This window comes from Zalophus californianus, chromosome 15 (genome assembly GCF_009762305.2).
Source record: "Zalophus californianus isolate mZalCal1 chromosome 15, mZalCal1.pri.v2, whole genome shotgun sequence".
Taxonomy (NCBI): domain Eukaryota; kingdom Metazoa; phylum Chordata; class Mammalia; order Carnivora; family Otariidae; genus Zalophus; species Zalophus californianus.
Window position 1 is genome coordinate 87,638,073 of NC_045609.1, and position 27,766 is coordinate 87,665,838.

At 53.9% G+C, this 27,766-nt stretch overlaps 1 protein-coding gene across 12 annotated transcripts in view; it reads left to right on the forward strand.

The window, feature by feature from the left end:
- Positions 1-8,815: 8,815 nt before the first annotated feature.
- The window catches only part of JAKMIP3 (Janus kinase and microtubule interacting protein 3), a 116,823-nt gene continuing 97,872 nt past the window's right edge, over positions 8,816-27,766 (forward strand). For 11 of the 12 annotated variants that reach the window (XM_027597092.2, XM_027597097.2, XM_027597096.2 and 8 more), the window contains exon 1: positions 9,253-9,319. The gene's annotated coding sequence lies outside the window, so the exon portion shown is untranslated. Of the gene's footprint in view, positions 8,925-9,252; positions 9,320-27,766 lie in introns of those variants that run through there. The other variant, XM_027597093.2, reaches the window with a different exon arrangement.

Genomic DNA, 27,766 nt, shown 5'->3' on the forward strand with positions numbered 1-27,766 from the left:
TAGAAATCTACATGTTTATAAATTTAATACCCTGTGGTCAGAGAACATACTCTTTGTGATTTCAGTTTTTCAAAATTTCTGGAGATTTGTTTGATGGCTCAGCATATGGGTGACCCTGGGGAATGTTCTAGGTGTGCGTGAGAAGCGCGTGGACCCCCCCTGGTTTTGAGCGTGGTCTATAAACTCAAACGGGTGAGGTGCCCACCAGTGTCATCGGCGCCCCCGTCCCTGCAGCCTGTCCTGCCCTCTGGTCCGTAACTGACCGCGATGGGCTGTGGAGTCTCTGGTTGTGGATTTTCGTTTTCCTTTAGTTCTGCCAATGTTTGCTCCACGTAGTTGGGAGATTTACTCTTAGACATATATACATTTAAGACTGTGGTGTCTTCATGACTAATTGACCTTTTTATCATTCCAAAATACCCATTTTTATCTCTGGTAATACTCTTTATCTTGAAGTCAGCTTTGTCTGAAGTTAGTATAGACACGCCAGAATCGAGATGGTTATTTTTCCCTTCTTCTCCTTTTGCTCTCAACCTGTCTGTGTCTTTTTCTTGTAAATAGCATGTCGTTTGATCCTACTTTTTACCCGACTCTAATGATCTCTTTTAGTTGGAGCATTCAGTGCATTTACATTTATAGTACTACTGACATGTTTGGACTCAACCATCCCTGGACTGGGTTTTCATTTATCTCATTTGCTCCTTGGTTCTTTGATCTTGTTTTCTTTCCTACCTGCTCTGTGACTGTGAATGACTTCAGAAGTTCATCTAGAGAATAGGACATACCTTTAAATTATCAAAAACTTATCAAAAACAGCATATTATTTAACAAGGAAAATGGCAAGAAGCTCAGAATTCTATTCTTTCCATTTCTAGGCCCTCATCTTCATGCTAGCATGTCCCATATTTCACTTGTATAAGTGACATAAACCTTCCAGGACATTATTGTTTGAAACAGTCAGTGGCCTTTAAGAAGATGTAATGCTGTATATTATATGTATAATTTTTAAAGATCCTTTATATTTACCCATATACTTCAACTATTTACCATTTCTGGTGTTACTCCTTCCTAAGAATGAAGATTCTATCTGGTATTATCATGTCTCCTTCCTACAGAACCTCTCTTAGTGTGTGTGTGTGTGTAGGGTGGGTCTGCTGGGGACACATTCTTTCAGCCCTCATCTGTCTGAAAATGTCTCTTCCCTCAAATTGTGGAAGGATATTTTTGTTGCATATGGAATTCTAAGTTAACAGGATTGTCCACCAGCATTTTAAAGCTGTTGCTTCATTATCTTCAGTCTTGCATTGCTTTGGATGAAATGTAGGCATTGTTCTTTTTTTGTTCTGCTGTATATGGTGTATTTACTTTCCTCTGGGTTGCTTTCAAGATTTGTTCTTTATCTTTGATTTTCAGCTTGATTATGAAGTGCCTAGGCATGCTTTTCTGTCTTTATTCTCCTCGGAGTTCTCTGAGCTTCCTGGATCTGTGGTTAATAGCCTTCATTAATTTGGGATATTCTCATCTATTACCTCTTCAAATATTTATTCTTTTTTTTTTTTAGATTTTATTTATTTATTTGACAGAGAGAGACACAGCGAGAGAGGGAACACAAGCAGGGGGAGTGGGAGAGGGAGAAGCAGGCTTCCCGCAGAGCAGGGAGCCCGATGCGGGGCTCGATCCCAGGACCCTAGGATCGTGACCTGAGCTGAAGGCAGACACTCAACGACTGAGCCACCCAGGCACCCCAAGAATATTTATTCTGCCCTGTTCGCTTTCTCTTCTCCTTCTGGGTCTCCAACTGTATACCTTGCATGTGTTACAGTTTGATATTTTCCATAGATCTTGGGTACGATTTTGCATTTATGTTTTTCTTTGTGCTCCAGTACAGGTGATTTCTACTGATATGTCTTCAACTTTATCAGTTTTTTCTTCTTCAGTCTGTGGAAAATCTCACAAAATAGTTGATCTTTGATGTATTTTTCATTTCTAGCTTTTCTCCCATTTCCATCTGACTCAGAGATACAGGAGCATGCCCGTGGAAACTTGCTGTGGGCGTGGGCGGGACCTAGCGACTTGTGTCTTGTGAACAGAGTACGGACAGCTGGGGGATGCGACTTCTGAGGCGAGGCCTTACGAGACTGCCACTTCCATCTCGCACACTCTCCTCCCGTGAGCTGGCTCTGGTCGCCATGCTGGGGCCGTCTGCTGGAGAAGTCTCTTTGGCAAGGAGGTAAGAGATGAGGCCCCGCGTCTAATAGCCTGAGATAAAAACACAGCCAGCAGCCTCATCCAGCACCTTGATTGTAGCCCCGCGAGAGAACTCAAAAAGGAGGGCCTGCCTAAAGCTGTGCCCAGGTTCTTGACCACAAATATTGTGAGATAAATAAAGGTATATTGTTTTCCTCTAAGTTTGGGGGTCATTTATTATGTAGTGATAAATAATGAATACACACACCCCTGAGATTCTTATTGGGATCATCTTACACTTTTAGCTCACTGTGAGGAGAAATGACTTCTTGCCTACAGTTCAGTCTCCCAGGCAAAGAACATAGTATAACTCTACGTTGTTTATGTTTTCTTTAACATCTCTCAATACATTTTCATAATTGTATCCATAAGGATCTTGCAATTTTTATGCCATTGTAAATGGTTCCTTTTTCATTTTAAAATTTTTATTTTCTAAATGATTTTTGTGGATAGATTTTAATTCAGCTAAGCTTTTATTAATTCTTATCTGTGAAGACTTTTAGATTTCCTACGTGTACAGTGACACCATCTGCAAATAATAATAGTTTTTTCTTTCTTTTTCAATCTGTATCCATTTTGGTTATGTTGTTGTTGCATTACGATGATGTCTAGGGCCCCAAGTACAATGTAGAATAGAAATCATGATTGTGGGCATGAGTGTCTCATTTCTGGTCTTATGGACATTTCTATCAATCATGATGACCTATCATTCCACTAAAATGATCTTTGGTGTAGTTTTGTTTTCCTTTCTTTAGAAGATACCCTTCACCAGAGTTGAGAAATTCCTCTCAATTCCAAATTTGCTTAGATTTTTAAAAAATTATTTATCAGTGTTGAATTTTATCTGCTTATATTTCCTGCATTTATTTTACCACTCACATTTACTAATTGCACATTTAGTAATTGCATATTTACTAATGTAAGATTGACTGATGACTCCTTTCTTCTCATACTGTTCTTTTGTTTTTTGAAAAATTTTTTAAGATTTTATTTATTTAATTGACAGAGAGAGAGAGATAGAGAGAGAGATAGAGAGAGAGGGAACACAAGCAGGGGGAGTGAGAGAGGGAGAAGCAGGCTTCCCGCTGAGCAGGGAGCCCGATGCGGGGCTCGATCCCAGGACCCTGGGATCATGACCTGAGCCGAAGGCAGTCGCTTAACCAACTGAGACACCCAGGCGCCCCTCTTCTCATAGTGTTCTTAAGGGATTTTGCTATTCTCATGAAATAAGCTGGGGATTGTTACCCATTTTTCTGTTATCTGGAGGAGTTTGTATCAGATTTTATCTTTTGTTCCTTGCACATTTGGATGAAAACTGCCAATAAGGCCATCTGTGCTTAGAGTTTTATTGGGGGGAATTTTTTTTTAAAAATCACATTTTTCTGAGTTAATTTTGCTACATTTCTAGGAATTTGTACACTTCATTTCAAATTTCAAATTTATTGGCACAGAATTTATTTACATATTCTTATTATTTTAATATCTGAAGGATTTTCATAAATTTGTCAGAAGCTTGTGAATTGTATGGGTATTTTCAGAGAATCCATTTTGGCTTAGTTTATCCTCTCTGTCATATATTTCCCCCATTTCATCATTTTCTGTCTTATATTTATTAGTTTCTCTTTTTATTCATTAGTTTTGGTTTGTCATTTTTCTAGATTCCGGAGGTAGATGCTTGGCTCCTTCCTTTACTCTGTTTTCTGTTGCTGTATACACCCAGGCATAAAAACACTAAGTATACTTTAACTGCATTCCACAGATTTGGTATTTAGTATTTTCACCTTTGCTTATTTAAAAGAATTGTCTGATTTTTATCAGGGTTTATCCTTTGATCAAAATGAGTTATTTAGAAGTGTGTTTATTAATTTCCAAACATATAGCTATTTTCTAGTTATCTTTTTGTTATTGATTTCCAGTTTGATGGCATGGTCAGGGAATATACTCTGTATGATTTTAATTTGTGAAAATTTTTTGAGACTTGCCCAGAACCACTTGGGCTTGAAAATATTGTGTGTTTTTGAATACAGTCTTGTATATATGTCTGTTAGATCAAGTTTGTTAATGAGGTTGTTCAATTTTTTTGAATACTTATGGCTTAATTTTCTGTTTATTTTAATAATTATTGAGACAGAAATGTTATTTCCTTCCACTATGGTTATGTATTTTTTTATTTCTCCTTATATTTCTTTTATTTTTATTTTTTTAAGATTTTTTATTTATTGGGCACCTGGGTGGCTCAGTCGTTAAACGTCTGCCTTCGGCTCGGGTCATGGTCCCAGGGTCCTGGGATCGAGCCCCGCATCGGGCTCCCTGCTCCGCGGGAAGCCTGCTTCTCCCTCTGCCACTCCCCCTGCTTGTGTTCCCTCTCTCGCTGTGTCTCTCTCTGTCAAATAAATAAGACCTTTAAAAAAAAGATGTTTTATTTATTCATTAGAGAGAGAGAGCACAGAAGGAGAGGGTTCACTGCCTCTTTCCTCAGTCATCTTCATTCCGCCATTGAGCCTCTCTAGTGAGGTTTTTATTTTGGTTATTATATATTTTTTTAGTTGTAATATTTCCATTTGATTCTTCTTTATATTTTCTATTTCTTTTTTTTTTACGATTTTATTTATTTACTTTAGAAGGGGTGGAGAGGGGAGGTGCAGATGGGGAGTAAGAGGGGAAGGGAGAGGGAAAGGGAGAGACTCTCCAGCAGACTCCACGCTGAGCACGGATCCTGACTCAGGGCTGGATCCCATGACCCCAGAGATCATGACCTGGGCTGAGACCAAGAGTCAGACACTTAACTGACTGAGCCACCCAGGCGCCCCCATATTTTCTATTTCTTAGCTTTCCACTTTCTCAAGAGTGTTTACTCTTACTGGTTGAAGAATTTCTATAGTACTTGCCTTGTCAGATAACCCCAATGTCTGTCGTTTTGGCATTGGTGACTGTTATCTCTTCACATTCCAGTTGAGATTTTCATGGTCCTTTGTTTGCTGGGTAATTTTGGATCGTATCCTGCACATATTGAATACTGTGTTATGAGACTCTGGGACTTTCTAACTTATGGAGAATGTTGATGTATTTCATTGTATTAGGCATGTGACTCACTTGAGTTCATGCTGAACGCTCCATCCGATCTGTGCAGTGCTACTCGAGTCTGTCCTTTGGGTGCACCTCCCCGTGGCTCCCCGTGGGACCAGGGCAGTGGCCATTGTGTCCTCTTGCAGTCTGTGATAGGCTGTTTAGGGCCAGATGCATGCCTCTGCAGCCCAGGGGTGATGCCAGGAGATCACACACAACTTTCTCAAATCACTTTTCTTAGTTACCCCCTTCTACAGTCTCCCAATACTTTCCAGCTTCCTGGAGCTTCTCTTCTGGGGCATTTTTCCAGAAAGCTTTGTTACATACTTTTTTTTTTTAAGATTTTTATTTATTTATTTGAGAGAGAGAGAGAGAGCACAGAGGGAGAGGGAGAAGCAGACTCCCTGCTCAGCAGGGAATCTGTTGCAGGACTCGATCCCAGGAGCTTGGGATCACAACCTGAGCCAAAGGCAGACTCTTAACTGACTGAGGCACCCAGGGGCCCCGTGTTACGTATTTCTGATGACTGCACCTGTATCTTGGGCCACATGGGAAGAGGAGGAGGTCATAAAGCAATAGCGATTTGCCCAACTTTTTGGAGAGCAGAGTCCCCAAATTAGAGAGGGCGATGTTCCCCCCTAGAGTGTTAGGCTTCTGTAGTCCCTGTTATGGCTGTCAGCACCACTGGGTTATGTGGGGCTGGAGCCTGAGAGAACAAAGAAAGGAAAAAGTTAGAGGGAGGATGTCCTCACTAAGCATCAGGGGAGCCCTTCCCTATTTCTTGAGCTGAAACTGGAAGGTGTCTCCTGGAATGATCTCTGTTCATGCCCATGCCCACTTCCAGGTTTGGGACTGGATTTAATCCATGCTGGGAAATAAGAGAAACTCACCACCAGCCTGGTGGTGCTCCAAATTCTAGTCTTTTCCCCTGATCTACCTGCTACCATTTACCCTCCAGAATCCTTAAATAGCTACTCTGTGCTTTCTCTTCAGATTTTATAGCTGCATTTGAACAGAAATGGTGGGGGGAGGGGGAGTGTAGATTGGGGGTATACTTACTCCATTTTACCCAGAACCAGAATTTTCTGTTGATGAGTGCTTTTCCAGCCCTAGTGGAATTTCCACTTTTATTGAGACTTTAAGTCCTCACATTTGAAGTGTTTGAAGTGTTTTTATGTTTTGTTTTGTTTTGAATTTGCTCCTAGAGACAGTGAACTGGCACAATTTTATGTCATAAAATGTTGTTATGCTTTATATAACCTTCATATACATATTTAAGTTTGGTTTTGAAAAACATTCAAATGTATAGGGAAGTTGTAATTATAGTGACTTTTCTCACACTCTTCCCTCATCCAAGTTTGCCCACTTCATGGAGGCCCCTTTGTCCCTGCCCCACAGGAAAGAGCCAGTACAGTGCTTCCCCAGGATTTGGGCACCTGCCTTGCCAATGTCTGTCTTAGTGCCTTGGGGAGGCGAAAGCCTTTGGGCCATTCTGGGGGAAACAGCCAAGGGTGTGGGCAGGGTGCACACGATAAATCCCCTGCAACTTGCCTGTCTCTCTCAGCCTTCAGATGGGAAGCCCCCTAAAGGCTTATTGCCCCATTTGACTGAAATGACAAAGTCTAAATTAGTGAGCAGACTGGAGTCACTATCCCAGAAGTCACAACCTTCACACAGTGGTCAGATCCGAATCAGTTCACAGACCCCAAATCCTTGCAGTGAAGGAAAGTTTGGGTGTCCCTGGGGAAGGGTCCGTGCTGGCACCATGAGTATTAACATTTCCTCCTGGGCTGAAAAGGACCTGCAGCCACACTCCCCGGCCCATTTGCTAGGAAAGGAAAACTGTCAGACCTTTAGCGGATCCTTGCACCCTGGGTCTGAACCAACATGAATCAGGACAGAGGCCTCCCTGGAAACCAGCCCTGCCAGCACCTCGATCTTGGACTTCCATCCTCCAGACTGTGAGAAATAAATGTTTTGTTATGGCGGGCTGAGCAGACTGAGACAAGATTAGTCTCAAGCACATCCTAAATATACAAGTAAGCTGCCCTGAGCAGATAGCTGATCCTCTGAAGGCACCTTCCCTCCACTGGCATCTTTACCTTCATGGGAAGCTCCCTAAAAGCAGCTGAGCGATGACTGAGAAGTAGAGCCTGGTGTGCACATGGCTCTGTGCTGTGACAGTCTGGCTGGGAGAGGACTGGCAGCATTAGGGCATTGCGGGAACTGGCCCTAACGGGACGGGGGTGGGGGAGTGATGGGGAGGAAAGTCCACCCAACGGGAATTTGCAAGCAGCATGTTTGGTTCTCCACTTTCCTTAGAAGGAGACTGAGCTGAGATGTTCACCTACACTGATGACCAGGGACTGAGAAGGAGCAGCTCTGGAGGATTAGGGTTAAGGAGGTCTGGGAAGAGCAGGTGGATGGAAGGACCTTTTGGAGTGGGTACAGATGTGGAAATTTTGTGTTCTGCATGCATGCTCAGCAGATGCTCCTCCTGAGAGTTAGGTGGAGAAGATCCATTCTGCAGATGTCAGGCAGCTGCTTTCCTAGTCTGCACAAAAAAATTCATGGAAGACGTGCCGGTGGCAGCATGAGGGCGAGTCCACACGGGCTTAACGACCTCCATCATCCCAACCAAGGTTGCTGCGGTGCCTAGTGCTCTGTCCCTCAGCAGCTGAGACCAGCACAGAGCCTCACTGCACACCCCTGGGACCAGCCAGCCCTCTGGTAGCACGTCGATCCCATCGGACCCCATTGCAATAAAGACTTACCTGGGGATAACCCTATCCAGTCCACCAGGTTTCTACCTGGAAGGTCATCCAGAGACTTACTGAGGGCTGTCTTCTCTTTCACACTAAGCCCCCCACCTCTGCCTCTGACCAAGGAACCAAGGGCGTGCAGCAAGGGGCTGACACTGTGGGACTCACAAATCTTACTCTGTGTCTGTCACCCAGATGGCAGAGAATGTCGGAATGGATCCTTTTAAGGTGCCACAGGGTGTCTGGGGGAAGAACAACCCTTCACCCCTGAGTTTCTGTGCTATCAAATGTGTTCTCAGCCAATGACCAAGGAATGGTGTGGCTTTCCTGTGGCCAGAGTGCATGGGTCTAGGAAGAAGGGATCAAAGGGGTCAGGCACCTCTCCCCAGCACAAGGAATCATCCACTTGCAAATATCTTTGCTCTCTATGCACAGAACTTTGGGATCTGTTGATTTAGAAGTCTGGGTGTGGGAGAAGGAATGTCCTCCCTGAGAGGACATTTTACCCTATGCACAGGTTTTCATGGGATACTTACCCTGCCTGCCACGTTTATGAGCTCAGTGAACCCCTCCAGCAACTCTAAGAGGGGGCACTTTACAGGTGAACCCCCAGCCCCAGAGCACGTACAAGTGGTGGGGCTGGAACCCTGAGGCTCAGCGATGGAATTGTGGGCCTGGATCCGGAGCCCGGATGGGATTGTTCCATGCAAGGCTCCAAAGAGCATTTCCGTCTCACCCGGGCGGTGGAAGGCGGTGTTTGCAGACAGAAGCCGGGAGGTAATGGTTAAAACTCGCACGTGCAACTCTTCCGGGCTGCTCAGCGGCCCTGGTACCCAGCGCGAGATGTGGGTGAGTGACTCTCCCCGCGAGCGGCCCGGCAGCCCGCGGCGCGGCGCCGGGTGGGGGGCGGTCAGTGCGGGTGCGGGTGCAGCCGGCCTCCGCCTCCCCCTCTCCCTCGGCTCTGCGCCGCAGCCTGGGCCATTTTCAGCAGCATCGTCGCCCGATTTTCGTGGACTGCAAACCTGCTCTTGTCAAGAATGAGATGGGCAGAGACGGAGAAGAGGTGGGGTTGGGGTGTCGCGGGGCCGCGCTGGGCGGCGGCAACGGGGAGTGTCGGGGGGAGGGCCCGGGTTTGGGGCGCCCGCCCGCGGTGACGCGCGCCCCCCGCCCGCCGCAGCGCCTCTGCAATGGCCGAGCCGGGCCGTCGGACGCCGCCCGGAGCCCGCCGCCCGCGGGGAGCCTCGGTGAGCAGCCGCCGGCCGCCCCCCGGCCCCCGCGCGCCGCCGAGCCGGGCCTCTGCGCTGCGCCGGCGCCTGGCACAGTGCGTCCCGGGCCCTGCGCGGTGGGGTGGCGGGTGGCAGCGCCCTCTCGTCCTGCCCGCGGCCCGGGGATGGCCCGGGGTGGAGTCCGGAGGTGGCCGGGGGTGGCGGGGGTGCGGCGGTGGCGGTAGAGCGACGTTCCCCTGGCCGGGGTTCCGCTGCCGGGGCGCCCCTGCCTGGGGCGGGGTCCTCCATGCTTCTCCAGGTGACCCCCGCAGGCCATCGGCCACTCGTCTCAATCGCGCGCATTTCCGGGGAACTCCTGGGAGTGGGCGGCAGGTGAACGGGCCTCTGGGCTCACAGGGACGCCGGCCCTGGGTGGGCGCGCAGGTGCTCGCGCGTCCAGGGGTCCGAGCTACTCGGGCGTTTCCGCATGCCCGCCTGAGCTGCGCACCCCTCCCCGCCTGCGCCGCGCCCCCCTCCCCGCCTGAGCCGCGCACCCCTCCCCGCACCCCTCCCCGCCTGAGCCGCGCACCCTCCCCGCCTGAGCCGCGCACCCCTCCCCGCCTGAGCCGCGCACCCTCTCCGCCTGAGCCGCGCCCCCCTCCCCGCCTGAGCCGCGTCCCCCTCCCCGCCTGAGCCGCGCACCCCTCCCCGCACCCCTCCCCGCCTGAGCCGCGCACCCTCCCCGCCTGAGCCGCGCACCCCTCCCCGCCTGAGCCGCGCACCCTCCCCGCCTGAGCCGCGCACCCCTCCCCGCCTGAGCCGCGCACCCTCCCCGCCTGAGCCGCGCACCCTCCCCGCCTGAGCTGCGCCCCCCTCCCCGCCTTGGTGTCTAGTGTTTTAATTTCAGATGTTCCTGTTTCCGGGGGTGGCGGCATAGCTGTCCAAGGCTCACAATATCGGAAGCCACAGAATGAAGGGTTTGATTGGGGTCAGGAGTCAGAGGGGAGGCCTGGCCTGGGCAGTTTTCCTAGAAAACACCTGGGGCCTGTCCCTTTGACCTTGTCTCTTGGGGGAAGCAGGATTTTGTCAGCAGTGCCTTCCTGCCCTGCCCCTGAGGGTCTGGTCCAGTATTCCCTTCCTGCGGGGAGGAATGCCTTAAAGATTCTCTGTGGCATGTTGTCTGCAAATACAAGGAGGAGGGTGATGCCTGGCAGAAGAGCAGGGACCCTGAAGCTCCTCTCTGCCTCAGGTGCCAGGAGGGAGCAGGGAGTCGGTGGGTGCTGGGAGTGCCTGCTGGCTGATGCAGAGGGCTCCCCACTACCTCCCTCCGGGTGGGCGGAGGGGAGAAGGCGTCTGCCAGGGTTTAGGATTAGAAGGAGGGGCACGGGACCCTTCACTGCCTTTCTGAAGGCTGATTTGTGCCCATAAATTAAGATGTGCTTTGGCAACTGCCTGCAGTGTTTTTTTTCCGCGACATTAATGACACATAGATCTGTTTTCTTCCTTATAAACTTCAGTACTACAGAGTATTATGTCCCCTTTAGAAGTGTTTCCAGGATAGGTCAGCAGAACACTGATGTGCTTTCAGGAGCAAGAACGCTGGCCCAGCCCCGTCCATCTTGGGCTCCCATGCCTGGGTGGGGGGGCCTGCTCTGTGGCTGTAAAGAACTGTACCACCCACAGGCCCGAGCTGGTTGGGGCCCTCACCATCAATGGGGAAGGGAGTAAGCAGCCCAGCATCTTACTCCTTACCTGAATGCACCTGCTTTCTCCCCAAAAAAATATGGTTGGAAAGAAAGAACTTTTATAATGGTGCCTTTCAGCTGGGGGCGGATGGAGGTTACGATTCCAATTGTAAATAGGATTTTCAAGCAAACTGATGCATCACTGTGCATGCTTATTGCTTTGGAACTTGATTTGTATTGAAAAGACTTATACAAGCGTGAGTGTGGCATTGTCAATAGTGAAAGTGGCCACTGAGGACCGGGTCGGGAGCAGGGGGGATGTAGGGGCTGGCGGTGTCCCAGTCAGTTCAGGCGCCCGGGGCCACATGCGTGCTCCTGCAGCCATCCGCAGGGCCCGCCTTTCCCCGGGGCGGTTGGTGGCCCGTGGGGTCAGTGAGGTCCAGGGGCTGGGCTTGTAGTCCCAGCGTGCTGCGTTCCTGATACTCTCAAGGTCTATGAGGCTGTGAACAATGGCATAGCGATAAAAAACAATGATAAAAGAAGAGGAAATAGTGATGATAAAAAAACTCACCGTGGTCCATGCCAGGCCCTGTTCTGATTTCTCTCCCTGTGTTCAGGTGCATGGGAATGACTTTGAGGGGAGGGATGGGCTGCAGGAAGCCTGGGACCAATCTTGAGGCAGGCAGAGGAGGTGCCACCGGGGGGGGGGGGACCAAGCTGGGGCCACATCCTCAAGGAGCCTACAAAGGATGAAATGACAACATCACAAAGTTCATCTAGAAGTGAGGAGCCCAAGACCCAGAATGGGGAAGGGTCTTGTACCTCATAGTCCTGGCACATAAGGGTCCTCCCCTGGGGCCAGGATGCGTCCTCGGCTCTGCCCTGCCCGCCCCTCGGGTCTGAACACCCTACCTCCACACTCGCCGTGTCCCCGGTGAGGCTGGGAGCCAGGCCCTTTCCACCAGGGCTCAGCCTGGACGGAGGGTCACCAGTCAATGGTGCTGTGCCACAGTCCAGTGTGGAGTGATGGCGCCGTGTCCTCTGCCAGGACTTCCTGCTACAGGCTCCCTGCTGTGGCTGACTGCAGGGAAGGGTCGAGACTCCCCAGCTTGTCTGCCCCTGGAGAGGCCTCTCGGATCAGCATCATGTCTGTGTGCTCTGGAAGGGACCGCGGGCCTCACCCTGCTGGCCCAGCGGCCCCCAGAGATCCTGTGATGGGAGGTCCTCCGTCTGGGCGCTGGGCCAGGTTAGGTGCTGTCACCACGGGCAGTGTCTCCCCCATAGTCACGTGTTGGAGCCCCGTCCCCCGTGTGATGGTGTGAGGACCCCTCTGGGAGGTGATGAGGGTGGGGCCCCCGTGGTGGGATCGGAGCCCTTCCCGGAGGAGGGAGCAGAGAGCTCGCTCTGCCTTTCTGTGTCTGCCGTGTGAGCTCACAGCTGGAAGGCAGCACCCATCAGAAACCTCCCATCCCCCAAAAGGCACCCTGATCTTAGACTTCCAGCCTCTGGAGCCGTGAGAAGTCGTTCCCGTTGTCCCAGCGGCCCGGCCCATGGCCCTGCGCTAGGGTAGCCCAAGCTCACTGAGATGGGTGCTCTTCCGCTCCCCACATCTAGACATCTGCCGGCTCCTCCTGACTGTCCATGGGCAGAAAACACCGCCTCCAACACACACACACAATTTGGATCACAGTATAATCATTTTATATGTCATACTCATGAGTATTTTATAAAATCAGTGAAAAAATGATTTGTCATGTCTGCATAATATTCAACTGTCTCCTTAATTGGTTCCTTATAATTAGAGCTTTAGGATGGATTTAATCTGTGGCCTTCATGAACAACCCCTAATGAACTTTCTTAACATATGTACTTTATTTTAGGGCTTTACTGTGGTCAGACAGAATAGCATGGGTGTGTTCCAGGGAAGCTAGAGATGCGTTGGCATCAGGCTGTGCCAGGGTTGGGTGTGTGGATGGGGGGGATGACCCGTGAAGGGCAGGACAGCTCCTGGAAGAACCCATGCACGACTTGCAGGATGCGGGCCACGGAGGGCGGTTCTGGGAGCTGCTGTCCCAGTACAGGACCTCGAGCCGCATGGAGACCCTGTGTCTGGCACGCCCACAGCCTGGGTCTTCTCTGGGGTGCTGGAGTGCAGGGAGGCTCACTGGGGTGAAGCACACGGTGCGGGCGCGTTTCCAGCAGCGCCCCACGGCACCCGCCCCATCTACACTGGAACGGGGCTGCGAGGGGCCGGGCGGCCCTCAGCGCGCTTGGGCCCGGTGGGCTGCGGACGCGCCCGGCTCCCCACGGCTCACGCGCTTGCTGCGGAAGCATATTGCTTTCCAGGCCGGCTCTGGCCCTGCGGAGGCTCTGACCAGTTTTGGGGTCTGGTGTGCCTTGCCCGCATCCCCGCCCCGCGTGGCCAGGCCAGGCTGTGTCCCCGGGGTCCTCTCTGTCCGCGTTCTGCCTGGGGAAGTGAGCGCAGGCCCTCAGGGACCTTGAGCCCGGAAGGGCCGAGGATGTGGAGCTGTGAGTCCCGCCACCAGGCTTAACTTCCCCTGCGCGGTTGATGGCTGAGCGCCCAGTCTGTCTTCTTTCTGGTTTGACGGCCCCTCTGCAGCCATAATTTACATCGATCATTCCAATATTGGAAATAATTAACAAAAACAGGCCTGGCCAGCTTCACTCGGCTGGTCCTCTAAACGACCTCTCCTCTCTGGGAAGCTTTATGGTCGTTTATTTCTTAATGGGGCTGCATCCGTGCCTCCGATGAGCAAGGTGTCGGAAGCTTCTGGAATTTTCTTTAGAGTTGGTACTGTATTACACAAGGCCTTTGTATTGAGTCTTTTGTATTATAAACGGGGATTTTGCTGGTTTGCAGTTTCTTTTCTTTTTTCTTTTCTTTTTTTCTGGTTTGCAGTTTCTAATCCAAGCTTTTCTGGGCTGGGCTCCTCGGTGCAAAATTACAGGGGTAATGCAGGTAGTACCAAGAGGAGGACGGGGCTGGGTTTTCTTGGCCACCGCAGGTCCTCTGGACTCTGAGGTCTTCTGCCGGGGCAGTGAGGAGGGGCCAGAGGAAGGCAGAATGTTCTTGACTGGGAGAGAGGAAGGCGGGGCTCTCCCTGCAAGCAGCCTGGCCTCCAGGGAGACCTCCCACATACCTGCCCAGGGCTCCTGCTCTCCAGGCTGGTTTTCTGTGACATCTGAGTTAAGATCCTGGAAGAAGAATGAAATACTGCAAGTACATAAGCCAGGAAGTAAAGTCAAGCCAAATTTTTTTTCCCTTTGAGAAATGAGATGCAAGACCTTTCCTCTTGCCCAGTCCGCCCACATTTGATCTCCGCGTGGCCATGCACCTCTCAGGAGAGGGCAGGACAGCAGAGGCCTGCCTGGGGTCACAGAAGATGCCTGTGGGATGGGAGCTGCAGCCTCCATGCTGTGCCTGGGGGCCACTTGGACCCTCTGCATTGGTCAGTGCTATCCCCTCCTGGCCCCGCCCGATGGCTGGATGCCACCAGACTTTCCTTCCTGTCAAACATTCATCAGTCACCTCTTCTGGGCCAGCACTGTGGCCCTCACTTAGCGGGGGGTTTAGGGGGGCAGTGAACCAGGAAAGACACGGTCTCTGCCCCCGGGAGTGGTCAGTGGTCAGACAGACATGCCTGAAGCCATTGTGAAAGCACGTGTTCAGTTTCTGCTGTGACCAGTGCCACCAAGGCGTTTTCCAGTTCCTTGAGAGCCCCTGACCTGGCCTCTCCTCTGGCTGGGGGGTCTGAGGAGGCTGCTCAGGAGACAGCTGTCTGAAAGGGGGAGCAGGCCAGCCCCAAGGGCCTGGAGGAAGCCGGCAAGGGGCCGCTGGGGGCCTGCAGGCCGGGAGCAGGCTGGACAGGCCGCTGTGGCTTGCTCCAAGGCTGGGCTGCTAACACGGCTTGGTCCTCAGAGCCGAGGCACCCATCAACTCGTGCGGGAGACTAAGGTCAGCTTCGTGGGTCATAAAATTGACCATTTTAACTACGTTTAAGTGTGCATTCAGTGGCATTAAGGACAAGACAGTGCTTAGAGGTCACCACCGTACGTCTTGAGAACTTTGTCACCTTGCAACCCTGACCTCTGTCCCCGCCCCTGCCCCTGGCACCACCCCCTTCTGCTCTCCGTGCCCAGGGGTGTGACTCCTGTAAGGACCGCCCATGAGTGGGGGCAGACGGGATTTGTCCTTCTGCGATTGGCTTACTTCACTCTGAGTGACGTCTTCATGGTTCATCCGCGTCGTAGCAGGTGCCAGGACTTCTCTCCTGGTTAAGCCTGGAGAACATTCCCGTGTGCCGAAGGACCACACTGTGTTTCTCTGCTGACCCTTGGATTGCTTCCCTGCGCTAGGTATTGTGGGTAATGCCACTGGGAACCTGCGTGTCCAAACGTTTTTCCGAGGCCCTGCGTTCAGTCTTCCGGGTGCACACCCAGAAGTGGGATTTGCCGGACTGCACAGTAGTGGTGTGTTTAATATTTTGAGGAAGCTCCCCATGGCTCTCCAGAACGGCCGCACCGGCTTGCCTTCCCACCGGCAGGGACTGAGGGCCCCCCTTTCTCCGCACTCTCCCCAACACCTGCTGTCCTTTCTCATTTATGCAGATGGGAGGTGGCATGACACTGCGGTTTTGGTTAGCATTTCCCATTAGTGAGGTTGAGCCTCTTTTTACGTCTTTATTTTTTAAAAGCCTTATTTTAAACTAGCTCCAGACTTACAGAAAAATTGCATAAATAGCGCAGAGCTCTGTTTACCCCTCAACCAGTTCCCCCTAGTGCTAACGTCTTATGTAACCAGGCTGCACAATCAAAACCAGGGCATCGTTACTGGTATGGCACCATTAACCGAACTGCAGACCTTATTCACAGCCCACTGGCTGCGCACGGAAGTCCTTCTTCCGTCCAGGGCCCCATCCAAGACCCCATGTAGCAGGTGCTGCTTGTGATCCCCTGGTCTCCACCAACCTGGGACAATTCCTCAGCCTTGCCTGGTCTCTTAGGACGTTGATATTTTGCAAACTTCTGATTAGTTATTTTGTAAAATGCCCCACAGTCGGAGTTCTTCTCACGACTGGAACGAGGTTATGCGTCTTTGGAAGAAGCCCACGGCAGTGCCTGTGCCCCTTCTCGGCGTCCGCTCCCTGAGCTCTCGATGCCCGCCTCCCGTGAACGGTGAGGCTGGCCTGGGCATCTCCACCGTAGGCAATCTCGGGGAGATGCTCTGAGCTGTGCAGACCTGGTCTCTCAGATCCCCCCTCACTGGCCTAGTGCCCCTGTGCCGCCCGTGCCCGACGCTGGTCGCCGCGCGGTTTGCCTTTGGTGACCCTGGAGCGCCTTCTTTGGCTCACATCGCTGGTTGGAATTCCCCTGTCAGGAAAAGCTGCATCTTCTCCTCGTTATTTGTGTAATGATTTTCACGTCAGTACAGACACATGAACACTGTTTCATCCCACGTGAATGTCTGGTAATGACCGTGTGTGTTCTGTGTGATGCACGGCCCCCCGCTTTGGGCTTCGGGAGCAACTTCGGGTCAACTCCCGTGTTCTTGCAGCAAGCTCCACTTTTCCTTCTAAAATTTTATTACATTATTGTTATTATTTTTATTATTATTTAGCATTTCTTACTTCCTGGAACCACGGATGTGCCAGACTTGGCTGGTTCCGAAATCCTCGGTTCATGGTTTCTCTCATTGAGTTTTTTTCTTTTTTCTCCACGTTTCCTTGCTCCTGCGTGGGTTTTATAAGTCTGACTAGTCTGGTTCTTTTGAACCTAACTTTGTAAATTAATCCTTTTGTAATTAATCTTTTTGTCTGCAGGTCTTGAGGATTTTTTAAAAATTTTATTTATTTATGAGAGAGAGAGAGAGAGGGAGAGAGAGATCATGAGCAGGTGGAGAAGCAGGCTCCCCGCTGAGCAGGGAGCCCGATGCAGGACTCGATCCCAGGACCCTGGGATCATGACCTGAGCTGAAGACAGTTGCTTAACCGACTGAACCACCTAGCGCCCCAGCCTTGAGGATTCTCTCGTTAGTTAGAAATTCAGAAGTTTTGCTGGGTGCGTCTGAGTCCCCCAGTGAGCCCTTTTCTTCCAACTGGACATTCCAGTGAGCTGTTTGTTTTGAGGAGGGGGTCTTTGGAAGACCCTACATTTCTCCTTTTCGTTTCTCCTTCTCTGCTTGATTAAGAGTTTCTCTTTTTGCCTTTTTTTCTCCCCAAAGCTCTGTGTTTAGAAGGCTGACCTCTCAGACCCTGCCTCACAGTGGCCTCTGTTAAGTGAGTTTTGTCACTTTCAAGAGCTCGCCTGGCTTTCTCTTAGTCACCTGGGCCACCCCGCTCGGGCTCGGGGTCGGGTCGGGGTTGGGCTCGGGGCCGGGGTCGGGGTCGGGGTCGGGCTCGGGGTCGGGTCGGGGTCGGGCTCGGGGTCAGGCTCGGGGCCGGGGTCGGGGTCGGGGCCGGGGTCGGGTCGGGGTCGGGGTCGGGGTCGGCTCGGGGCCGGGGTCGGGGCCGGGGTCGGGGTCGGGCTCGGGGTCGGCTCGGGGTCGGGCTCGGGGTCGGGCTCGGGGCCGGGGCCGGGGCCGGGGTCGGGGTCGGGGTCGGGGTCGGCTCGGGGTCGGGCTCGGGGCCGGGGTCGGGGGCGGGGTCGGGGTCGGCTCGGGGTCGGGCTCGGGGTCGGGCTCGGGGCCGGGGTCGGGGTCGGGGCCGGGGTTGGGGTCGGGTCGGGGTCGGGGTCGGCTCGGGGCTCGGGTCGGGGCCGGGGTCGGGGTCGGGGTCGGGGTCGGCTCGGGTCGGGCTCGGGGTCGGGCTCGGGGCCGGGGTCGGGGCCGGGGTCGGGCTCGGGGTCGGGGTCGGGGTCGGGGTCGGCTCGGGGGGGTCGGGCTCGGGGCCGGGGTCGGGCTCGGGGTCGGGGTCGGGGTCGGGCTCGGGGTCGGTCGGGTCGGGCTCGGGGCCGGGGTCGGGCTCGGGGTCGGGGTCGGCTCGGGGTCGGGGTCGGGGTCGGGGTCGGGGTCGGCTCGGGGCCGGCTCGGTGGGGGTCGGGGCCGGGGTCGGGGCGGGTCGGGGGTCGGGGTCGGCTCGGGGTCGGGGTCGGGGCCGGGGTCGGGGCCGGGGTCGGGGCCGGGGTCGGGGTCGGCTCGGGGCCGGGGTCGGGGCCGGGGTCGGGGCCGGGGTCGGGGTCGGCTCGGGGTCGGGGTCGGGGTCGGGGTCGGGGTCGGGGTCGGCTCGGGGCCGGGGTCGGGGCCGGGGTCGGGGCCGGGGTCGGGGTCGGCTCGGGGTCGGGGCCGGGGTCGGGGTCGGCTCGGGGTCGGGGTCGGTGTCGGTGTCGGGGTCGGGGTCGGCTCGGGGCCGGGGTCGGGGCCGGGGTCGGGGTCGGGGTCGGGGTCGGCTCGGGGTCGGGCTCGGGGTCGGGCTCGGGGCCGGGGTCGGGGCCGGGGTCGGGGTCGGGGTCGGGCTCGGGGTCGGGTCGGGGTCGGGCTCGGGGTCAGGCTCGGGGCCGGGGTCGGGGTCGGGGCCGGGGTCGGGGTCGGGGTCGGGCTCGGGGTCGGGGTCGGGGCCGGGGTCGGGGTCGGGGCCGGGGTCGGGGCCGGGGTCGGGCTCGGGGTCGGGTCGGGCTCGGGGCCGGGGTCGGGGCCGGGGTCGGGCTCGGGGCCGGGGTCGGGGCCGGGTCGGGGTCGGGGCCGGGGTCGGGGCCGGGGTCGGGCTCGGGGTCGGGGTCGGGCTCGGGGCCGGGGTCGGGCCGGGGTCGGGCTCGGGGCCGGGGTCGGGGCCGGGGTCGGGCTCGGGGTCGGGGTCGGGTCGGGCTCGGGTCGGGGTCGGGGCCGGGGTCGGGGTCGGGGTCGGGCTCGGGGTCGGGGTCGGGGCCGGGGTCGGGGCCGGGGTCGGGGTCGGGGTCGGGGTCGGGCTCGGGGTCGGGTCGGGGTCGGGCTCGGGGCCGGGGTCGGGGTCGGGGCCGGGGTTGGGGTCGGGGTCGGGGTCGGGGTCGGCTCGGGGCCGGGGTCGGGGCCGGGGTCGGGGTCGGGGTCGGGGTCGGCTCGGGGTCGGGCTCGGGGTCGGGCTCGGGGCCGGGGTCGGGGCCGGGGTCGGGCTCGGGGTCGGGGTCGGGCTCGGGGTCGGGGTCGGGGTCGGGGTCGGCTCGGGGTCGGGGTCGGGGCCGGGGTCGGGGCCGGGGTCGGGGCCGGGGTCGGGGTCGGGCTCGGGGTCGGGGTCGGGGTCGGCTCGGGGTCGGGCTCGGGGTCGGGCTCGGGGTCGGCTCGGGGTCGGGCTCGGGGCCGGGGTCGGGGTCGGGGCCGGGGTCGGGGTCGGGGTCGGGGTCGGGCTCGGGGCCGGGGTCGGGCTCGGGTCGGGGTCGGGGTCGGGGTCGGCTCGGGGTCGGGCTCGGGGCCGGGGTCGGGCTCGGGGTCGGGGTCGGGGTCGGGGTCGGGCTCGGGGTCGGCTCGGGGTCGGGCTCGGGGTCGGGGTCGGGGCCGGGCTCGGGGTCGGGCTCGGGGTCGGGGTCGGGGTCGGGCTCGGGGTCGGCTCGGGGTCGGGCTCGGGGTCGGGCTCGGGGCCGGGCTCGGGGTCGGGGTCGGGGTCGGGCTCGGGGTCGGCTCGGGGTCGGGCTCGGGGCCGGGGTCGGGCTCGGGGTCGGGGTGCAGGGCCTGTGAGTGCCTCCCTGCACCCAGCCAGACACCTTGGTGCTGGTGCGCGGACGTGGCTGTCCTCCCTGTGTCCCCAGCCCCATGAGCCGCATCCTTCCCTCTCCCTGCAGGGGGGCAGCCGGGGCACGTGAGGGGCGCTGGCACTGGGATCTGTTGGCTTTCCTCTTTTCACTCCTAGTGACTTTGCCGTTTGGGTACTTTCCGTGTTCAGGTTACACCCAGCGTGTGGCTTTGCGAAGAATCTTTGATGTTGTGAAATTATTTGCGTAGTTCAGGGAGGAGATTTGGGGGAAATGGACTCCTGTGACACGGTCTACGAGATTTTCTACGACAGACTTTTTTTACGAATCTTTTTGCAGACATAGCTTTCCTTGTGAGGAAATTCCTGGGAGTGGAATGGGGACCTCATAGGGTAGGTGTATAATTTCTTTTATGGGAAATTGCCAGAACTTTCCCCCAAATGGCCCCGCATTTGGTGCAAGAGTTCCAGTGGCTCTGCGTTGGTGCCAACATCTGATCTTTTGGATCTCAGCCATGCCGGCGCATGTCTGGCCGCGTCTCCTGTGGCTTCGGTTTCCATCTCTCTCAATTCTCATCTTTGAGGACACTTGCAGGCTTGTTGGGTATCAGCACATCTTGTGAAGTATGCATTCACATCTTTCGCCTCTTTCTTATTGGGTCGTCTTACTGAGCTCTAGGCACCAGTTCTATTTTCTCTGCCCCCCTGGCTGGCTTATTCCTTCTCCTAACTGCACTTTTTGATGAGCAGAAGTTTTGCGTTTTGATAAAGTCTAATGTGTCTCTTTCTTCCTTTGTGGTTATTATTCCCTGTCTTGTCAAGACAGGGAATGATAACCATTTGTTACTTATCCACCTGACAACACTGTGGCCCTAGGTTTTCTCCTTGCATCTTTTTGACTGGAGCCCGGTGGTCTGGGATTGCCGCCTTGTGTTCTGGTTTGAGATGCCCGCCTTGCCTGGGGCCTGAGCAGGGCTGGAATCTGCCACGTCCCCCGGGGACCCGGGGTCTTTTGAGCGGGGAAAGCCCCACAGAGCTGAGTGTTGGGGGGGCTTGTGGTTGCTGGGTTGGTCATGACTTTGCTGATTTTCAGAAGACAAAGCTAGAAGAAATTCTATGAGAAATATATCGTCATTTTATTCTGATATTTTCAGTTCAAATTTAAGAAGACAAGCTGGTTATTTCTCTGGTTTTACATTTCTCTTTTTTCTGAGGCCGAAATTCGTGGCTCCTAGTGACACTGGTATGACTATTTCTTTTTGCTTTAGTCTACTCTATGCATATGGTAGTTTCAAGATAAAAACAGTGTGGTTAGTGGAAAAGAGTTCGCAGTTTCTTTGCATTTCTTTTTGTCTTTAAGGTACAGTGCACTAGGCTCGCCTCTTCTTAGGGACTGCTCTGTTTTCCGTTGACTTTCTGTTTCAGTTCTAGGTTAGAATATCCAGAAGTGTAACTCAGGGTGTGTTCTGGGGAGAGCAGCTTCATCCTTGTGTTTAAATCCTCTTCTCTCTCCGCTGGTGGCAATATTTTCTAAGTCTTTTTTTAGTTCGTGTTTCCGTTTAAACGTAATTTAAGCAAATGCGTACGTCTTTCCATATGCCTTCTCCCATCTTAGGCGAGATGCAGCCTGCCATGACCCTGTTCTACCTTTTTTTTTCATTTAATGCCGTGCCTCAGCTCTCCCTCCTTGTCACTGGGGAGAGCCCGTCCCCATCCTCTCCAGCACGTGCGTGGTCCTCCGCCGCGTGGCAGCTCGTTCTCTGTCCACAGGCATTTGGATTGTTTCCAGTCTCTTGCTATTACAAGTGGTTTGACTCTGAAATAGCCTTGTGCGTGCATGGTTCATGTGTTTCAGCATATCTCTGACTCCATTATTAGAAGAGGGATTCCCAGACGGAAAGGAAGCGCGACCGTGTACTGTGCTGTAAGGCCACCAGGTCCCCTCTGCAGCAGGTGCACCCTGCGTGCGCTTTGCCAGCAGTGTGGGAGCGGGAGGCTCCCTCCACGGGGCTGGGGGTGCTGTTGGATCCATTGGGGGCTGCCAGAGACAGGAGAGGTGGCGCTTTCAGTGTGATCTTAATTTGCATTTCTCTTAACATGGGCAAGTTGAGTGTCTTTTCATGTATTTAAAGGATATTTGCATTTCTTTTTATGTGAATAGTTTATACAGTTTGCCCATTTTTTTTCCGTTTTGCTCTGGGGTTGTTTGGCTTTCTTCTTCTTAGATTTTGGAAGTTTCTTTTTTTTTAAGATTTTATTTATTTATTTGTGAGAGAGTGAGCACAAACGCATGAGGGAGGAGGAGCAGAGGCAGAGGGAGAAGCAGACTCTGCCTGAGCAGGGAGCCCAACGTGGGGCTCGATCCCAGGACCCCAAGATCATGACCTGAGCTGAAGGCAGATGTTTCACCGACTGAGTCTCCCAGGCACCTCAGTTTTGGAAGTTTTTTATGGTTTAGGGATATTCGTCCTTTACCTGTGATATGAGTTGCATATATTTTCCCCATTTTGTTACTTATCATTTAACTTTGCTTTTGGTAGAGTTTCTGTAGTTTCCTCTTTGTTTTCCACAAAAAATCGCGTAAGCATTTATCTTCTAAGATCAACCTGTCTGGCCAAGCCTCCACCTCAGTGGGGCCCCTGTTCTCAGGGTGATGTCTGGGCTCTCAGTGCTGTGGAGCCAATCCAAGGCCCTTGCTGCCCAGGCGAAGTCTCACGCGCCATGTCGGTGTCCGAGGTGGCGGTTCTGCCAGTTCTGCCGTCCCCTGCTCTCCCCCACCCCCTCCCCTTCTCAGTGCTGATGCTGGGGGTGCCCAGCTGGCTGTTAGGAAGCCTCGTGGCCTCTCAGAGACCTCTCAGAGAGACCGCTGTTGGGCGAGCTGTCTGGGACAGAGCCGCCGGCATTGTGGTAGGAGGGAACCAGCACTCCTGTGTAGACATGGGGGAGTAAGCTGTCCCAGAGAGGAGCCCCAACTCCCCAGTGCACCTGCAGCTCAGGGCTCAGCAAGGACCTCCCCAGCCAAGCTTTCACCACATCCCCATCCACCATCCTTGAACAAAATAAAACGCTCGTTCTAAGCCTGTAAGTGTTGGGGCAGTTTGTTAACACAACAGTCAGAGGACAGGAGTGTGAGTGTTTGTCGGCTTGCTTTGTGGAAGACGTTTTTGATTTGTTCTATGTTTTTCTGTGCTGACTGCTCCATTTTTGTGTTGAGAGGAAATTTGGGGAGGTTCAAACGTTACGACATTATCACTGCCATTTTGCTTCTACCTGAGACGTACAGTTCTTCATTTCTACTTAATAGTTTCGCTGGTGTATGTATTTGGGTTGAAATCTGTCTTATTTTGTGTTATTCTATTTGTTGCATCTATTTTTCTCCTTTCTTGCCTCCTTTTGTATTTATTGAGGGGTTTTCCCCCTCCCTTCTATCTAAATGTCCTATATTATGTTTTCTATCATTTTCATGATTATGATAAAAAGTAGCAGGAAAAAAAAATCAACTCCTTGAAGGCTAAACCTAATTCAAATCCTGCCCCCAGCTAAGAAAAAGGAACTTGGGAAATTTTAACTCAGCTTATCCCTGTTCTAAATTGTATGTTTTTATTGTTGCCATTTTTTCCTATCTTGTTTATTTTATAGTATCACTAGAGACTGTTGTTAGTCTTTTGCAGTCGCTCGTTGTTTCAGATCCCCTCACGTGTTTAGCACTGGGCTACTCTGTCTCTTCTTGCCTTTTGGGATCCCCCTCCCATCTAAGGCACGAGCCCTGGAGCTTCCTTTATTCAGAACTCGCTTCGACTCTCTGTTCCCCACATTTTATGTCTGAAAATTTCTTTCTTTCAAGAATGAGGGTGAAAATATTCTTACCGGGGATGGAATTCTTGCTTGGCAGGTAGTTTTAAAGCATACTTGTTATGTTCTTCCATTGTCCTTGGGCTCCCATTGCTCTGATGAGGAGTCTGCGTCCTGACTTTGAACAGGAGCTCTGTCCTGATTTTATTTTCTCTTCATCTTTGCTGTTTCTCCCCTCAAGTTTCGCTATTATATGTCTAGATATTGGCTTGTTTTGCATCTTGGAGTTGTTGTCTTTCATCGATTCCAGATAATTCTTGGCCTTCATATCTTCAGATTCTGCTTCTAAGGCTTTGTTTGTGTGTTTTTTCCTTCTGAGAGAGCTTCTCCCTCTGTTTCTGTTTTTTTACTCCTACTCTGTGTGTTCTCTTTTTTGGTCTCTTTGTGCTTAATTCTAGGTGATTTCTTCTGAATTATCTTCCCATTTACCACTTCTCTGTTCTGCTGTCCAGTCTGCCACCAAAAGTGCCCGTCGGGTATCTGAATTCAGTTATTATATTTGTTTTTACAAAGTTCTCCCTTTTTATTCAGCTTGGCCATGTCACTTCTTACAGTTTTCTACTCCCTGAAGTTATTGTCAAGCTTGTAACTTATTTCCTTAAATAAAATAGGAGGAGACTGTGCAGGGGTGTATGGGAGTTCTGCTTTCTGCTCAATTTTGCTGTGAACCTAAAACTGCTCTAAAAATACAGTCTATCTGAAAAATAGAAAGACTTGTTCTTTTGTAACCCGTGTTTGTTAATTCTAATGCCTGAAGGTTGAATGGGTCTCTTCTATGTTTTTAAAAACTCAGTTCTTGCTCATTTGCCTTGCTTCCTGGTTTTCCTGGCTCTCATTAGGTGCATGTTCGTTGCTGTCCTTGAACATTTGCTTGTGGGGATTCTCTGAGACCTCGTATGAATATATATGCCCTTCTCCAGAGAAGGTCATGTGTACACCTGCCAGGCAGCTGGGGACACCTAGTTGGAACCACATCAGACCCAGCTCGGCCTAGGGTCCTTGGTGCTACTTGGGTCATCTGCTGTGCAAGGACCTGTCTGTGGTCACCAGTACTCAGGGCAGTGGCTCCCTGATGTGACCAAGGAGCTGGGCTGCACTGTGGGTGGGCTTGATCCCTGAGGGGTCGAGCATGGGCTGGGTCACCAGCAAACCCCCCACTGGAGCAAGTACCAGGGTTTGCGCCTGCCTCCCTCACCCCGAGAGGCTAAGAGGCAGAGGTTCAAGTGCAGGGTGGTGGCCAACTTCTTAGGCAAAGCTTTGATTCTTCAGTGATCCCCATCTCTCAGTGTGGGAGGCCCCTGGGATTTGTCCTCTTGGCATTTGGCTGTCTTAGGTGGAAGGTGAGTGAGTTCAGACCTAACTCACCCACCACTCTCTGAGAAAGAGTTCTGAAATTCCTCTTTGTCCCCATGGAGAACTGAGGAGGGTCTGGAGGTGTTGGCTCCTGTCCAGGTGGATCTGGGAGGGAAAAGCTGGCCACTGAAAGCAAGACTCTAAGCTTGGGGCCACATTGTTGTGCTTTCAAGTTCATTTTTGGAATGACCAAGGGTGGAGCAGGGTGCTTTACTCTGTGAACTTGGAAGGGGACGTGGAATGAGATAATTTCTAATCCCAGCGCGTGGGGCCGGTGTCAACCATGGCTTGGAGAAACCAGCAGACTTAGGGAAGGTTCAGTTAGTGTAAGGGACATGCCTGGGGAAGGCCTGCCCCCCTTTTTCTTTCTCCTCACAACTTCTGTTTACCAAGAATTTTAAAATGGTGGTGTGTGTGGTGTGTGTCCACTCCACATAGCTTCCTCTGCGGAAAAGCCCAGGGAATGATTTCTGGATTAATGTTTCTCGAATCACTCACCTACAAGAGCACACACCAAGGCTCTGCCAGAGGTTAGGAGAACGGGCAGACATGGGAGCAGATGAGTGGTCGTGCTGATTGGGGCAGGCGGGGCAGGCAGAGCCTGCACGAGTCTCGAGCAGGCCAGCACCAGGCAGCCCAACAAATGGACCATCCCTGCAGCGCTGACTCCAAAAGCTAGGTCAGGGGTCAGGGAGAGGCGGGTCAGTCGGTCCGTAGTATAGACTAAAGTGGGGTCACCGCTAGGTCCCAGACTGAGGTGCAGTCGGTGAGCTGAAGTCAGGAACAGAGTTAAGATGCAGCACCATGAAGTGCACCCAAAAGGCTGTCCTCGTGGGAACGGGGAGCTGCCCCTGTAAACACAGGGCCTGGTCCTGAGGCCTTTCTCCTACTGCGGAGGGCGGGGGCAGGGCAAGGTTCTGTACTCCGCGTTCATGTGAGGAAGGCAGGCCGGACCCCAGGGGTGGACGGAGGGTGTTCTGGGGGCGCCTTGGGGTGGATCTGTCGGGACTGCTGGGGTCTGTGTTGTCGGTTTCATTTCTGCAGGAACCAGAGGCTGGACTCTAACCGGGAGTTGGCAGCAAATTGCTTCTTCTGTGGGAGCGGTTTACTGATGATAAAAATGTTGTGCACGGTGGACACAGGTGTTTCACTTAGGATGCCGGCGTATGTCGGTGACTTGAGAACAACCACTCAGAGAAATTTGTTTGAGAAAGGGCATGAATCAATTAAAATTCAACATCTTTCTTTTGCCAACATTTGGGAGGAAATTAAAGCAAAGCAGGCTTTGCCAAAAAGCCTGTAGGCCACAACGAAATCAACTTGGAAAGAAGGCTGAGGGGAAGCCAGAGGCTGCCTGCTGGTGCCCGCGAAGGGGCTCGTGGGATCCGAGCTGGTGGTGCCACGCAGCCCTTCTCGGGGCCACTCGGATCGCCATGCACTGTGGTTTTAATTAACACTCCCTCTCACTTCACTGACTTTTTTTTTTTCCATCTTACATTCTGTCTGAACTCGGGAGCCTGGTCAGCGGGAGGCTAATGAGCTGAGGCCACGTTCTCTACGTCAGGGTGGGCGGCCCGCTGTGTGGTCAGACCCCTGGGCTGCAGGGACCCGGTAATTGGCCCTTGGGGTCGCCGCCCGCTGACCCCTCCCCCGCGGTCTCGCTGGGACAGCTTCTGCGGGACTGTAGGGCCGCTCCCTCCACAGCACCGGCACTCAGTGCAGGCCGGGGTGTTCTGCCAGTTACCACCCTCGTCCACTGGGCCCCGGCCGGCTTGCCGGTGCTCGGTCCGGGCCTGTCATCCAAAGTCTGGCTCAAGAGCCAGAAATCTGAGTCCAATCTGGCCTCCTCATTCCTGGGGCGGCAGGACTCCTCTCGCCTGCCCTGGCCCAGGCTTCTCTGAGAAGGAGGGGTGCTGCCTGGGTGGGGCCCTGAGGCCTAGGGAGCCCCGGGCGCTGCGCCTGCGGGAGCCTCTCAACCCACACCCCTGCCCACCCACCCTTGTGCACATCCAGTCCCTTCGTCACACCGGGGACACATCCTCCTCTCGCCTTGGTGCAGGGGAACCGTGGGAAACGCAGATGCCTAGTGCCCTGGCCACCCCCAGGAGAGCCCCCAAGTAGCAGGCCTCGCACCGTGCAAAGGGCCCCTCCGGAGTCCATGGTTCCTGGGAGCAGCTGCGTTCACAGGAGCTCCCCTTTTTAAAAGCAGCGGATCAAGCCCCAAATGAAAGTCGAAATCCAGCTGCCGGGTCCTGGCCGTGCACAGCTCTGGACGTGAGCCTCTCTGGGCCGGGCATGTGGCCCCCGGGGGCTGGAGGGTGGCCCCAGCCCCATCACATGCTGCTTTAGACTCCTGCCCTGCCACCAGCTGGCTCCCCAGGGCTTCGCCGCGGCCCCACGTCCTGAGGCTGGAAACTCTGACATGGGTACGGCCCTCGGTGCCCACGTCCTGCAGCACACTCCCAGCCGGAAGGCTGGTTCTGGGCACAGCCGCTCAGCATGGTGTTGTTTCCCAGGTGACAAAGGCTGCGGGGTGGGCGGGGGCAGGACACGGCTTCTCCAAGCCCAGAGGACGGACAGCAGGACGTGCTACAGGACACCAGGCACCCGACGCTGCCTCGCTGGGCCACGTCGGGGCTGATGAGACACAGGCGCCCAGCACAGGCTCCGTGAGCTGGCAGTCAGCCATCCCAACCAGAGAAGTGCACGGTGTCCGCTCAGATCCTTCTGCCCAACAGGCAGTCACCTCCTCTTCTTCATCAGCCGGCCTGTTGGGTCTTGGGCTGGGCCCTGGTGGGCTGAACAAGGGCAGCTGTGTCCTGTGTTTATAACCCTCATGAAAGGGGTGATATCTCCAGTCCCAGCAGGGACAAGGGCCCACGACGCCTGCAGCATGAATGAGGGTATTCTTTGCTGTGGCA